The 13634-nt window shown below is 44.5% G+C and overlaps 1 pseudogene across 1 annotated transcript; it reads left to right on the top strand.

Annotated features, from left to right (window-relative positions):
• Positions 1-300: 300 nt before the first annotated feature.
• On the top strand, positions 301-6525 carry LOC306642578 (dynein light chain Tctex-type 3-like; annotated as a pseudogene). The gene is made up of 2 exons: positions 301-317; positions 5064-6525. The product of its transcript is annotated as a dynein light chain Tctex-type 3-like (transcript).
• Positions 6526-13634: the final 7109 nt, after the last annotated feature.

Below are 13634 nucleotides of genomic sequence, written 5' to 3'. Positions count from 1 at the left end.
CTGCAAAAAAAAAAAAAAAGAAGACAATATTAATAATTACTATCTCAGATGGCTGATAAGCAAGGCAAATGAAAATTAGACACAGAAAGTGCTCAGCTTTGTGCCAAGACACAGCAAGGGCTCATGGTATGCAGGGTACTATTATTCAGATGCATCGTCTTGTTTCGTCTTGACAGGAAATAGTGCGTGGGGACTTGTCTCAAAATATGCAGGGCCGCAGGCAAAAAGGAGCCTGATGCAGATTCCAGCAGAGGGCGCGAGACAGGTTCACGAAGAGACAGAGCTACAGCTTCCGGAGTAATGGTGAAGCCCCGTGGGTGAGTTCCACAGAATGGAGTCAACAAGGGTGAAGGTCAGAAGAGGGGCGATGGCCCCAGGATGGAACCAGCTCTTGCCAAACCTTAGTCTGACCCTAAGCTGAGAGAATGCAGCTGAGGGCAACCAGGAAAGGTATTTGGGGGACAGAAAGCCAGAAGGTAGTGCTGCAGTTTGAATAGCCCCCCCCCCCACCCCGCAACCAGAACACATGCAGGAGTTTAATCCTCAAAGTCTAATGCATTAGGAAGGTGGAAACTTGATCCAATCACAGTGTTCAGAGGCAGGGCCTTTATGAAGTGCCTAGATTAGGTTAGATTAGATTAGATCATTAAGTGTGACCTCGTGATTGGACTGCAGTATATTTATAAGGAGAAGAGAGAGCACACAGACACCCAGAGATATATTCCTGCCCTGTGATGCAGAGTGGAGGTGCTTCAAAGAGCCCACACTGTGCTGTTTGGACCTTGTACATCTAGAAGCATAAGCTAAAATAAACCTCTTTTCTCTTTAAACAAGCTACCTCCGGTGTTTCATTGTAGTAACGAAAAATAGAGTAATACAGGTAGCCTCCAGAGATGACCTAAAACAAAGTCTGAGGAATGAGAGTAATTAGTTACAACACAGGTTTTAAGAATGGGAGGGATTGTAATAGCTAACATTATTTTCTACCCTGAATAAGTTTCACAAATATTTGTGAAAAAAAATTAAAGATTCACTTTGAAAGTTAAAAAGCTCTATTTCCTAGTTTTATGTACCAACATTATAAAAATTCATCAATCCGTACACTTATTATTAGTAGAAACTATTCATCTCAATTTTCAAATTTATGCCTTAAAAATTGTTGCTAATCTCCACAGGTTAATTCACAAATCACCTAGCACCATTTTTAATGTTTAAGAAGGTTTTATTCAGGTTGTGCTGGCGTGATTTCCTACCGGCTCACCTCAATCTCGAACGGCCCAGCCACAATTTAAGGATATAAAATTCTAAGTGCGCTAAACCCTCTGAAGATGCGGAACACATCTTTTCAATTTCCTCATTGTTCTGTGACCTCAGGTGCTGGCAGCCTCTGCATTCTTTGTGGTCATACTCATTATTTCTAAATAGTCCCTTTGAGCTCCAGAACATGGGAATAGTTCAGAACGGGTGGGTAATGGCAGCTGAGTGACCCAGGAATCCAACCACAGAAGGATCCGATGTTGTCCTTCCCTAATGCCTGCCATCCAGCGCAGGGATGGCTGCCTGATTTCTAGTTGTCAGGAGTTGCACTTTTGAACTAAGGTCACGATTTCATAATGGAGTGAAATGAGCATCTTTTCCTTGGCTTTGAGAGGAGGGCCTTTCCTTCTGAGGTGCAGCTGAAAAGCCTGTTTGCTGGGAAGTTGGTAGAAATCCCCTCCTTCCACACCTTGAGCATAAGGTAACCATCAATTGCACGCTGTTCTTTTGTTTGTTCGTTTTGATGCTGTGAATCAAACCCAGGGCATCTAGCATGCTAGGCAAGTCCTTTAGCCCGGAGCTGCACCCCAGTCCAAACTGCCAAGTTATGATTATGAACCGACATCTATTTTTGTAGGCAGTTTGGTGGAAAGGTTGCAGAGAGAACCCACAGTCTACTGAACCACAGTATAGGCAGGAATTCAAATGCCATTAAAGGCATAGCAAGACCAAAAAATAAGGTGCAGGGTGGGGGGCTGGAGGGTCAAGGGGGAAGGCTGGATTTCAGCCAGAACCGAGAATATGTGTACCATTCAAGAAGAGCTGACCATACTCAGATACAGGGGGAAACTGAGTGTTGACTGGGCCTCAGGTACAACACGGAGTACAGAAAGGAAGGAGCGGCAGGCTGACGAGGCTGCCTGTGTGCACAGCCTCCTGGCTGCCGGTCCCTGCCTCACGCCTCACGCTCTGCAGCGACGTAGGCTGGGTGCCATGGATAATAAAGATGAGGGTCCCTGGGAGAGGCTGGAAGTGGGGCACACAGGAGGGGAACAGAGGGCACCCACCCCACAATTCCCTGGATAATGGCCATGGACAGGACCAGCCCGAATGCAGAGGACCTGCTTGTTGAGCTAATTCTGCCCCGAGAACAGCCACCACAGATGCACGCTGCAAGGAAAGCCCCCATGGCCTTTGCTCCCCTCTGGTCACTGCTGAGCTTCCTGCTCAGCCAGCCCTTCCTGTCATGGCTGCTCTGAAAGACACCTCAGCACCGTGGACGCCTCAGGCTCAGGGTCACAACGCCGGCCTTGAGCCACAGGGAGGGAAGCGGGAGAGAGCTGGGGAGGAGAAAACAGACGCTGACCACCTGTCACCCACCAGGGATCAGCTTCCTCTGTCCTGTGGGAAAGGCCGCACCCCAGAGGTGACCCCATGGAGGGACCTCTGATCAACAGGAAGACAGCCTGACCTGTGAGTGGCCACAATCTCCTGAAAGTGCCTGGACCCTGTAAGAGCAGCGGGACCAACGGGCAGTCTCACCTGCCAGGAAGGTGTGCAGCGGCGGCAGATGAAGCGTGACCCTCGGCTGCAGGTTTCTGGGAAGCAGCCTCGGATCCTGTCTTGCCCTCACACTGACCTTGACTTCTGTTCTGCCCCGGGGCACCCCTGCCAGGGGCTCTGGCAACCCATCCTGTCAAAACGCCTGGTGGGAAGCCACCTCTCACCCTCTTCCTCATCCCCTTTCATCTTGATGGTGTTGCAGGGGCCCCTCTCGCTCTGTGCCCCTGCCAGGGAGCGCACAGGCTGCGTCCCTATTCCTGCCAGGCTGAAACCCGGCCGTCACATCTCCAGGTAAGAGAGGGCAAGCGGCCACAGGTTATGATTCATTATAAAGGCCAGTTAAGACGGAAAGGAGAGCTGGTCAGAGAAAGACCAGAGCAGGGGTCCTGAGGACCCCTGGGCCCAAGCTGCCTCCAGGCCTCACTGGAGATGACAGAGACTGTGCTTCCCCCGCGGTCCATTGGTGGCAGAGGAGAAAGGACACTTGGGACAGGTGGGGCTGGCGGAACACACCCAGCCAAGCAAGCCCAGGAAGCACCACCTGGGAGAAACCCCAGAGAAAAGCGTAGGGGGAGAGTCGCCCCACACGCTGAGCTCCAGGCTCGGGGGCGAGGACCATCCTCCGCGACCTCCAGCCTCACCCGCCCGGCTGGTTTGGGGTTTGGTTTTGTTTGAGTTGGGGTTCTCACTATGCTGCCCTGGCCAGCCCCAAATTCCTGGGCTCCAGTTGTCCCCCAGTGAGGGCCAGGAGGTCCCCAGAAGGGAAAAGGGGGACCTCAACTCAACCCTCGCAGGATCTCAAATTCATGAGGTAGAAAGGAGTTTCGGGACGTGTCAAAAGAAGCACAAGCAGAGAGGTAAAGGAGGAGATGTTCAGGGGGACAGCAGGAAGAGGGAGAGGGAGCAGGGTGGCCACAGTCCCTTGATCCCTGAGCACAGAGCAGGTCACAGTGGTCTGGTTCTCTGCAGACTGACCTACCTGGTAATAGGTGGTGCTGGGGCTGCCTCGGCCTGGGGACTTACCTGCCTCTCTCACTCTTTGTCTCTCTCTGTCTCTGTCTGTCTGTCTCTCTGTCTCTCCCCCCCTTCCCTCTCTCCCACCTCTTTCTCTCTCCATCTCTCTCCCCCACACCACACCACTCTCCCCTCCCCCTCTCCCCCTCTTCTTTCTCCCTCCCTCTCTCCACCTCTTTCCCCCACACCTTCTCTCTCTCTCTCTCTCTCTCTCTCTCTCTCTCTCTCTCTCTCTCTCTCTCTCTCTCTCCTTTTAATTAGTCTAAATCTACATCCTGCATGTGTAGGCATGGTGCCCAGGACTGACTATCCTCTAGAACTTATTGGACCTCTAATGAATTCAGGCCTGGGGTGCAGGGGGTGTTCATGGGGTGTAGATTTAAAGCTGTGACCCCCCCACCTTCCTTCTCTGTTTGCCTCCTTATTTCTTCTATCCTACCTCAAAGTGATCCTTCTGCCTCAGCCTCCAAAGTAGCTGAGACGACAGGCATACACCACCACACCTCAGATTTTTATAGCTCTTAAAATGAGAACGGTTCTTAAAATGAGAAAACTGTGTCTTTGCTTCCATTCTGGTATATAAGATTTATGAACTTTTCTCATATATATATATATATATATATATATATGCTTATGTGTGTGTGTTACAGCACTGAATAGCACTACTACTAAATGTATGTGCATTAGCTATAAAATTAAATACGTGTATAGATACTGTTAAAATGCACACAAATTGATTTTTACAGTAAGCTTCTCCTATGAGTCATTTTGTTAAATAGACATCTTTATTTACTCACCTTTCTACACACTTAAAATGTAAAGACAAGTAATGCTCAAAACAATAAAGCTCAGCCACAATGAAATATTGAAAAACTGATGGTACTTTTGAGAGTGTAAAGGGGTATAACATTATACTCTGGGTGGCCTAAACAGCGACACTTTGCTTTCTCACAGTCTGGAGGCTGCAAGTCCAAGATGAAAGTGTCCTTAGGGTCCGTTTCTGGCGAGCCCTCTTTCTGGCTTGTGGACAGACACCATTTTCCCGTGGCCTGTCTTCCATGTGCATGCAGACAGTGGGCCAATCAGGTTCTTTCCTATAAGAACATCCATCCAACATATGAAAAAATGTTCAGCATCTCTAGCAATTAGAGAAATGCAAATCAAAACCGCTCTAAGATTTCATCTCACTCCAGTCAGAACGGCGATTATCAAGAACGCAAGCACTAGAGAGTCGGCGCCACCTTCGAGGACTACCACCGCCACCGCGATGAGGTTGGTCTCAATGCTGAAGCCGACAATATCGTGGAAGAGTGTGTGGAGGGGTCGTAGGAGGTGAGGACTATAATCAGAACTACATCAACCAGTGGGCTGCAAGCAGAGTGGAGCAATCCCTCACATCTTTGGTTAAGATGGGAAAGGCTCATAAATAGGTTGTGACCTGCGCAGTGGTCCAGAGGAGTGCATTGGGCGTCCACACGGCCAGCTCATGGTTTTGGGATAGCACATCTGATGGAACCTGTACGGTGAGATGGGAGAACCTAACCATGAACTGCATTGCCAACGTTTCTGCCGTTGCAATTGTCCTGTAACCAGCTCAAAACGTTGGGCTGAAGTCATTCACTTAAGAATTTGTCAGCATATCCTTTCTGAACAAGAGTAATAGCTACTTATTCATGTGCTAGATGACAAGTGTGCAGTATGCTTCCAAGCTATCAACAAAAACCGAGTATTGTAAGCAAACAGTCTCACTGCGAGTTGGCAGATGATCTCATATTCCATACGACATCATTGAAATAGGAAAAATGGAATGTTAGCAAAAAGTAAATGCAGAAATACGGCATGACAGCAAAAATATAATCTTACACTTACACCAGCTTTTCACTAACATCACTATGTATCTTTCAGCTAGAGTACTTAACAGGGATAAATATTTGAGCAAAAAGGCTACAAGGATGAATGTAGAAAAGAAATGAATTAGCTAACACCTCTTAGTTTTTTATTTCTTCCCCTTGCTTAGTTGTACATAGTATTTAATGGAAGGTAGTTTGGCTCTTTTTTTTTCCTATCAACTAATGTTATATTAGCAATTATGATTTACCTGTCTACTTTTTCTGATGAATCCATTTATTTAATTTCAATTTCCTGGATTTACACTAAAGGTTGAATTCAATCCGATAACCTGAATTTTCTAGTTAAGCAAAGTTAGGAACAGCATATGATGAACAGCATATGACTCAGACAGCTGCCTTCCGATTTACTCTTTCCATGTAGAACAAGCATTTACTGCGTGCCTGTTAGGAGCTTATTTCTCTACTGAGCATTACACTTACTAATGTGCTGTTCACATGCTCAGTTTTTTTGGCAGCTGTTCAGTGGGAAAAGTACCAATCGTTTGGGGATGAAAAAAAAAGAGTTGTTTTAAAAGAGAGAAAATCAAGTTTGGTTACCCATGTGGAAGTAAGCAAAATGCAAAGCACTTATTGGTGACAGAATTATAGTTGTCATTTTAAGAGTTGCTCCTAGCAAATTAAAAATGCTTACAATATGTAACTCTTAGTTAAAGGCCTTATTAGTAGTCTTAACTATACAAGTAGTAAATTTTATCATTGCTTTAGTTACAAATATCTGTAAATAGTTTTAAATACTTATTAGGTGGGATACAAATTGAGTGAAGTAAAGTACAAATTAAAATTATACAATCATTAGCAGGTTATCTAATATCTCAGGGCTTATGACGTATAGTTAAAATGAAAGAAGAATTAGGGTACACAGCTGGCCACCATATGTGAAGTCAATCTGCTATTTAACCTTGAAAACAAACTCAATTTTGCATATTACCACTAACACTAATACATGTAGAGACTGGAGTCATGATTCAGTGACTTTTTAGGGAAAAGAAAAGTTTAGCATTAAGGCAGTGTGCTTCTAGGAATACAAAGGCAATATTCTTCGGGAAATGCTATGTACATGGTTGATATTTTGCTGAATAACTGTTCAATGTTTTAGAAGAAGCTTAAGAAAATACAAGGATAGGGGCTAGGAGTACAGCTCAGTGGTAGAGCACTTAACCTAGCATGTGCAAGAACCTGCACCACACCCCCAGCACCACAAAAAAGTACAAGGATAGAGTTTAATGCAATAACCTGTGTTTTTGGCAATCAAAAATTCTCAGTCATTACCTTTGTAATGCTGCTGGCTTTTGTGCCCCTGAAGATTATAATAGTGACCAAATATCTGTGCACTTAAGGATTGTTTTTGATTATTGTTTGAAGACTGGTTTCAAAAAAAAATAAATTATACCTCGTGATCTGCTATTTGCTCTATTTCTAGTTAAAGTGTAATAAAGATTATATTCCTGTGCTACAAAAAAAAAAAAAAAAAAAAAAGAACACAAGCAATAATAAGTGTTGGTGAGGATGTGGGGAAAAAGTTATACTCAGACATTGGTGGGACTGCAGAGTGGTGAAACCATTATGGAAAGCAGTATGGAGATTCCTCAGAAAACTTGGAATGGAACCACCATTTGACCCAGCTATCTCACTCCTTGGCCTATACCCAAAGGACTTAAAATCAGCATACTACAGAGATACAGCCACATGAATGTTCATAGCTGCTCAATTCACAATAGCCAGATTGTGGAACCAACCTAGATGTCTCTCAATTGATGAGTGGATAAACAAACTGTGGTATATATACACAATGGAATATTACTCTGCCATAAAGAATGATAAAATTATGGCATTTGCAGCCAAATGGATGAAATTGGAAACTATTATGCTAAGTGAGATAAGCCAGTCTCAAAAAACTAAAGGATGAATGATCTCGCTGATAAGTGGATGATGACACATAAGGGGGTGGGGGTGGGAGGGGTTAGTGTTAGGGTTAGGGTTAGGGTTAGGCAAGAATGGAGGAAGAAAGGACTGTATAGAGGGAAAAGAAGGGTGGGAGGGGTGGGGGGAAGGGAAAAAATAATAGAATGAATCAAACAACATTACCATATGTAAATTTATGATTATACAAATGGTACGCCTTTAACCCATGCACAAACAGACAAACAACATGTATCTCATTTGTTTACAATAAAAAAAAAAAAGAAACTATGGTATATATACACAGTGGAATATTACTCAGCCTTAAGGAAGAAAGAAATTATGGCATTTGCAGGTAAATGGATGGATCAGGAGAATATGAATTAAGCCAATCCCCAGAAACCAAAGGCCAAATGTTTCCTCTGATAAGCAGATGCTGATCCATAATGTGAGGTGGGCAGTAGGGAAGAATGAAGGAACTTTGGGTTGTGCAGTGGGGACCAAGGGTGTTATGGGGCACAACTTAAGAACAGACCCATCACCACTGAGAAGTCAAAAATTTGAGAATCTTTTTTAAGCCGCTCAGCTAACTGTCTCACACAATGCCCCAAAAAATGGCTACTGGGAGAACAGCCTCAACCACAGGGTTGTAGGGGTTCTTACACCAAAAATTACATTAATCACAAGTGTCTGTTGCTATGATTCGAAATTACAAACTAACATCATGAGATCATCAACAGAGGGGGAAGTGGGTCAACTAGGTACAAACTAAAGAATGGTTACTAACATCCACACAATCACCGTTCACATGGCACATTGTTTAGGAGCAATAGGAATCAACAGAGAGCAATTTTTCATTACATAAGAATTGTCATTTTGTATTGCTAAACATGTCACACTAAGTAACTGAGGATGATGGGTACAGAGGTGGGCGTTCCCATGGGAGTTTATTTCCTACATAACATGGAGTCTCAGAGCAAAATGGAGTCTGTCTGGCCTATAACATTCTCAGGGAGCCAGATCTGTCAGCCCATCACAAGGGTGTTACGCCACCTGCAATTCCCCTCAGTGCTTGATAAGGATTCCGCTGAGTAATAAAGGTGTTTGCAAAGTCTCATCGTATTGGGAATTTGGTTGTGGACTTTCCTTCCTTGCTTGCTTAATATGTGTAGGTTTACTATTAATATTTTATGTGTTTTCACTGAAAACAGAGGTCTTAACAGAACCAGGGTTAAAGCATAAAAACCAGACTTCAAATGGAACAGTGATTTCAGATGTAGTCATTTGTAATGAAACTTTGAGTAACCAAGAATGTTATGAGAAAATACAAGAATAGATTCTAGCTGCCGATCCCCTGTTGACTACTCTCAGATGACCTGAAGTATGTAGGTGAGTAAGTCCAACCCCATCAGGAATGATTAACAGGAACAGAAGAAATAAGTGAAATAGAGTTCCTACAGTTAAAACACCTTATGATAATGCTTTTTTAATTAATGGAAAGCGATGACATCATTACAAAGGGATGCCTCTTAAGCCCCTGGATGTAGACCCTCCTTTATCTCCCACAGGATATTTAGATGTAAAATCAGGACATGTTATAATCTGGTTTGAAAGTATACATACAAGAGCGCAAGATATTCCATTTCTTAAAGATTAGGATTTACTAAATGCTGCAAATATTACTGGCCACCTATCCCCCAGAGAAAAAGTTCCTCAATGTTAAGTTCACACAGTAGAAGATGATGTCATATTATTGTTAGCTTAAACTGTCTAGCACTTATTAACCACAGCAATAGCCACACAACTGACATTTACTCAACCCTGCTGAACTTGCTTTAACCTTTATGATTAGTTAAACAATATTAATATGTCTTATTGTTTAGTTATAGGTTATCACGAGTAAGCAATTACTAAAAATAATTAGAATACTTCATTGCCTGGTCTAGTAATGATTATACCAGATGCAGTCACACTGGGGCTTCGGGATTCAACATGTGAGTTTTGGAGGGAACCACAGAGTTCAAAGCACATTTTAGTAAAAGCAAGTCATGATCCATTTTATACATGGGGTTCACACTTAATAGTGTGTACCATTTACAAGACAGATCAATGATGCCCTACTTATCTAGCATGATAAATGTGTAAGCAGAGAGCTAGCCATCAACCATAAATCTGATTACCTATGTTGGTTTCACTACACAGAGTAGGGTGGGCTTATTGTAGAAATGGCAGCAATTCCGTAGGCTTTGCTGTGGGATTTTGAGGCTCCTCCCCTCCACAGCCTGGGTCTATTCCATTCCCTGGAATCCCAGTGGGCTTAAGATAGGGTGTGTAGAAATGCATGCCAGCTCAAGCTAAGCTCTAAAGAAACCTGCACTTTGGCTGCATCTCAGAGGGGCCCTGCCATTGCCATGTAGACAGGCTCTGCCTAGTCTTCTGGAGGAGGTGGTGTGGAGGACAGCCACGCCCAGGCCAGGGGAGGCCTTCCTACCCACCACTCAGCCAGCAAACATTGGAGAGAGCCCTGCCAAGATCTGCAGACCCGGGTTGCTGATCAAAAGTGACCTCAAACTCATTACAGAGTCTAGGCAAGATCGGAGGCACTGCTCAGTAATCCATGCTTATCATATTAAGTCACTGCATTTGGAGTGTTTGTTACACATCAGTAGCTAACTGATACAGTTTATCAGTCATTAAATTCCAATACCTTAGTATTACTCCTGGATTATAATATGTAACTTTTGATTAACTGACATATCTACATAATGACAATCACCACATGGCACACCCAAACTCAATGCTCTGCTACCCACATAAACATAGTGGGCTCCAGGAAGCAAAAGCATCAAAAGACACAACTTGCTTTGACAATCTCCCTAAAGGTAATTTTAAGTTTGGGTTGGCTTCCAGGTAATCTGTCACAGTGTTGAAGCCAGAAGAGCCCAGGTCACGGGTAGTGCTTTCTCCAGGCAGGTGTCACGAAGAGGAATGGGCGCAGGACCCACTGCACTCACTGGGGCCTGCAGGACATCTGTCCTCATGGCTCCGCAGCTGCAGAAGAGGACTGCCCAGTACGAGGCATGGGAGGACAGAAGGAGAGTCCAGAAACCTGAGCTGCAATTCTAGTTCTGCCGCAAACCAGAGGCATGACTGTGGGAATGTTACTTGAGGTTCAGTGAAAGGGCTGGATTTGAACCCTTCTAGGGTTTTTTCCTGTTTTAGCATTCTGTAATTTCTAGATATATGTCCGTACTATTTTTCTTTTCCTTTTCAGCTTTCTTTGTAATCGATGCACGAAGGTCGTATGGGGTGTAGGGCGCCCTGGGACTATTTAGTACACGCACGCACTGCGTGGTAAGCAGAGCTGTCTCCTCAGTTATCATCATCTCTGTGGCGAGAACTCCAGTGTCCTCTCTTCTAACTTTCTCAACAAACAGACTGTGGTCCCGTTATCTCTAGTCAGCGGCTGGGCCCTGGCACGCCAGAGCTGCTTCCTTAGCCTTTCCCCAGTCCTCCACCCCTTCCAGCCTCAGTAGCCACGACTCTTCTCTCAGCTTCTACGAGAAAGCAGTCTAAGCCTGTGTTCCAAATTATCTTTTTAAATAGTATTTCCATTTTCCACCAAAGTTCCTTTCTCACTGAAGTTCTCTTAGTAGCCTCCTGTATTTTTCTTGCACAAATTAAAAAAAAAAAAAAAAAAAAAAACTCGACGTGGGGCCAGGCACTCTTCCGAGCACCTCATGTGGCCTGTTCTTCTCGTCTTCTCGACGCTCCTGGGAAATGGATCCCTATGTTAATGGTGGGGAAACTGAGGCTCAAAGAAGTGTGGCCTCGTTGTGCAGCTTTTCCGAGTTCCCATCACCACCAAGTTGCACGAATACATTTTTAAGCCGATCAGCAAAGCTCCAGACCCCAAACAGTTCACTAGGGTTCTGTGCTGCCCCATAAGCTCACAGGTGGTGCGGTGGGGATTGTCCATTTCCTGTCATACAGCACACGTAGGCAAGGGAAACGAGGGGAGAGTAGGAAGTTGGCTTATATGTAGCTGCAGGGACATTGGAGGAGGGAAACTGATTGATAAACGGTGGGGAACAGTGGTCCTTCTGAAAATGCTACCCAGATAATGATCAGCATTCTTGGACTTTGTTTCATTTTTACCAACAAACTGTGCAGATTCAAACATCCTTTTTATTGCACACTGGAAAAGTGCAGCATTTATAACTCATCAGACCCCCAGTCCCTTGAGAACAGAAATCTTTGTCCTTCCAGCACCAAACACAGCATCCGGTGAAAGGATTTCCAGTGTGTTTGCTGAATAAGTGAGTGAGTGCATGTTTAGCAATGGTCTTCAGCTTGCCACGTTGAGACTCTGCCTAAGTAGAGATTCCCAGCATCCCTCGGGGCCCCAGGGTTCAGGGCTTCCGGCCCTTCCGCTGGCCTGGGAATGTGGTGGCTACTTTCTTAAATAATTTACTGAGTGTCCATCCTAATCACTCATACAGGCCCAGGGCTGGGAGGCCAGCGTTTCCCCCAACTTTTGATTGATCCCTGTTAGCTGGTTGTAACTAATGCTTGAGATTCACAAAGTCCCCATAGTCACCCCTCATTCCTCCTTTCATTTAAAATAAACCAATGAGCATTACATAACCGTAAGACTTTGAGGCACATAACTTGTAAATAAGTATAGTTCTTGCCAAAATAGACACTCGAAACCCTCACCAAAGAGTCCACCAAGGGAAGATCTAATCAGGAACCCTGGGGAGGTTGTCCCAGGTGCTGTGGACAGATCAGTTTGCCTCTGTGAGAAAGTGCAGGTCGCCCTCAGCAGCCCAGCCCCTTCCCCACGCCAGCCTGGCAGGAAGCTTGCTTATGATATCAAAGACTTAGATCAGAGTCCTGCAAGACAATGGCTCCAGATGATTCTGTGTTCCATTGAGCTGAGATAATTAGGAAGTCAATTTATTTTCCTTTGTCTGAAGGAAGTTGGAGAGATTGGGGAGGAAAAGCCAAGAAGGAACCTGGAATCCTCTGTCCTTGTTCCCAGAGTTTCATTTGAAGAGCTTCGTTCAAAGCAAGAACAAACGTCCTGTAATGGAGTTACAGAGGTGTGTGGTGGGGAGGTGGGCAGGGAATGCCAGGTTCCAGTTAAAACACTCTCATCTCCAGGGATGCAGACAAGTTAGCTTTCCGCCAAAATGTTCCTATTCTTCTGGCCCCGGCCAGAGTGCAGAAGCAGAAATCCACCTTCCCTAGAGATCAACACCCAGTAACTCAGACTGGCTTCCGAATCAACTGGGAACAAAACCAAAGCAAACAGATTTTGCTAAGATTGGATTTTTCAACTAGTACAGACCAGGTACAAACAGAATAAGGAAAGGGCTCCTTTCTGCTCGGGGCCACAGCTGCTTCTGGTCTCTAGTTTGCAATTTATACATCAGACTTTGTACTTTTTTCTTTCAGATGATAAGTTTTTCCATTCTTTTCAAAGACTTTTCCTTTAAAATGGATCACAAAGCCGGTGGAGGTGGTTTATGTGCCTGTAATCCCAGCAGCCAGCTCGGGAGGCTGAGGTAGAAGGATCTCAGGTTCAAACCAGTCTCAGAAACTTAGTGAGACCCTAAGCAACTTAGTAAGACCCTGTCTCTAAATAATATATTTTTAAAAAACTGGGTATGTGGTTTAGTGATTAAATTCCAAACACACACCCACAAAAAAAAGGATAACAAGTCTCAAATGAACCAAATACATTTTGTATTACTATATATTCAAATTCAAGAGCTTCAAAATTATTCTATTCCAAAAGCGTACTCAAACGCCTTCTGTATGTTTCCTTCCCTGTTTTGTTTGTTTGTTTGTTTGTTTTCAGTTGTCAATGGACCTTTATTTTATTTATTTATTTTTATGTGGTGCTGAGGATCAAACCCAGGGCCTCACACATGCCAGGCAAGCTCTCTGCTGCTGAGCCACAACCTCAGCCCCCTATTTTGTTTG

This window comes from Sciurus vulgaris, assembly GCF_902686455.1.
Source record: "Sciurus vulgaris genome assembly, chromosome: 13".
In the NCBI taxonomy this organism is placed as follows: Eukaryota; Metazoa; Chordata; class Mammalia; order Rodentia; family Sciuridae; genus Sciurus; species Sciurus vulgaris.
The sequence above is the reverse complement of the archived record's forward strand: the minus strand, read 5'-3'. Positions and strand labels throughout refer to the sequence as shown.